Here is a 2,302-nt window from a genome sequence, read left to right on the forward strand (position 1 = left end):
GTGTGTGTGTGTGTGTGTGTGTGTGTGTGTGTGTGTGTGTGTGTGTGTGTGTGTGTGTATGTGTGTGTGTGTTCTGCAGCCTCCAGTTATCTAACACTGCGGAGGACTAACTCTCCTCTCCGCTCTGCAGGAAACTCACCTGATGAAAAAAAAAACTTTCAACCAAGAAATCAAGGTTCCTGCTCCAGATGTTTAGATCCAGTTCACATACAGTCACTATCACTTGATCCAGATAGAAACATGTGGATGGACACATAGCCACAGTTAGGCTTTTATATCAACAAACAACCCAAAACGATTGTCTTCATACTGTCATGCATGAGACGTCTTTATCTGTCCTGGTCTTGGACTTGTTCTGGACTTAACTAAGGAGGTCTTGACTAAGGTGGTCTTGACTACTGCCCTGCATCCTGTCAACAAAATAAAGGTCAGAGAAATAAGAAAGATCCCTGTTGCTGGGTGTGTATTGAAGTGTACTGGGGCTCTGTAGTATGGTTACTTTCAGAATAAAAGTCTGAAATTGGCATTCTCAAAACGCATCAGAGTTTTCTTCAAGCAGTATTTTCAGCCAATGCAGTAAAATGGAATGGAATAAACTCTTAATTCACCCATTTGCATGTGGAGATATGCTGCTCTACACACGCTAAAAGTAGTGATTATTTACATGGAGTCTGGTGGAGATATGCTGCTCTATACACGCTAAAAGTAGTGATTTTTTACATGGAGTCTGGTGGAGATATGCTGCTATATACATGCTAAAAGTAGGGATTATTTACATGGAGTCTGGTGGAGATATGCTGCTCTATACACACTAAAAGTAGTGATTATTTACATGGAGTCTGGTGGAGATATGCTGCTCTATACACACTAAAAGTAGGGATTATTTACATGGAGTCTGGTGGAGATATGCTGCTCTATACATGCTAAAAGTAGTGATTATTTACATGGAGTCTGGTGGAGATATGCTGCTCTATACATGCTAAAAGTAGTGATTATTTACATGGAGTCTGGTGGAGATATGCTGCTCTATACACGCTAAAAGTAGTGATTATTTACATGGAGTCTGGTGGAGATATGCTGCTCTATACGGGGACGGAGGTTAGAACGCCATCACAGAGACAGAGGACGGCAAAGGGTTAACTGTGGACGATGAAGGAGACATTGAACATCTGCAGCTGTAATCTCATCAGCCTGCTGCTTCTCGGCCTGATGGCCTTGATTCTCCGCTCTGATAATTGTCTGCAGGTTACTGTAATCTCATTACTTCTCCCTGTAACACAGGCCCATAATGCACTGCTGTTAGATCTTCGGTTAGTGTGTCACAGAGGTTGGGCTGGGGAGAACGTGCACTCATGGAACATCAACAGAGTTATGAACGGAAACATGCGTCAACGTCAGATCAAGAGGAAGATTTCTCTTTGTTTATGTTGATTCAAGTGGATGAGAAACAGAGAAATGGCCCTTTACATGCTAAAAGTAGTCATTATTTACATGGAGTCTGGTGGGTTTGGTAAGTAACATCCTCCAGATTTCAATTAAGATTTCTAAGGATCTTTCCTTTGAAATACTACTTTTAGCGTGTATAGAGCAGCATATCTCCACCAGACTCCATGTAAATAATCACTACTTTTAGCGTGTATAGAGCAGCATATCTCTACCAGACTCCATGTAAATAATCACTACTTTTAGCGTGTATAGAGCAGCATATCTCCACCAGACTCCATGTAAATAATCACTACTTTTAGCGTGTATAGAGCAGCATATCTCCACCAGACTGTATATAAGATTGGAGTATTACAGAATAAAGAGCATTATGAAACATTTTAACAATCTGCTTTGATTCATCCACCCGCGAGTCACTTCACGACGCCCGAAGGTAGAAAATAGAAGTGTTATGTGATCAGAGGGCGAGGAGTAGTCCGAGTACCGGGGGCGGATCTGTAGTACTCGTTCACTCTTGTTCTTTTATAAACGTTCACATGTAATGTTATCTGATGCTCACACGGCTTCCCCCTGTTGGTCTCAGTTGATTTGATTGGTTGATTGTTAATTTTTTAAGCTAATTGATTTATTTGCAGCTCTGTGATTGGTTTAGATATGACGACAGAAAACGTAGGTTTGAGCTCCATCAGCGTGTGTGTGAGTGTGAATGTGCGTCTGTGTGTGTGTGTGTGTGTGTGTGTGTGTTCGTGTACGAATGTGTGTCTCGCTCTCTGTGTCTGTATGTGTGTGTGTGTGTGTGTGTGTCTGTGTCTGTGTGTCCCTATCTGTGTCTCTGTGTGTGTGTGTGTGTGTGTGTGTG

This window comes from Etheostoma cragini, chromosome 8 (assembly GCF_013103735.1).
Source record: "Etheostoma cragini isolate CJK2018 chromosome 8, CSU_Ecrag_1.0, whole genome shotgun sequence".
Classification (NCBI taxonomy): Eukaryota; Metazoa; Chordata; class Actinopteri; order Perciformes; family Percidae; genus Etheostoma; species Etheostoma cragini.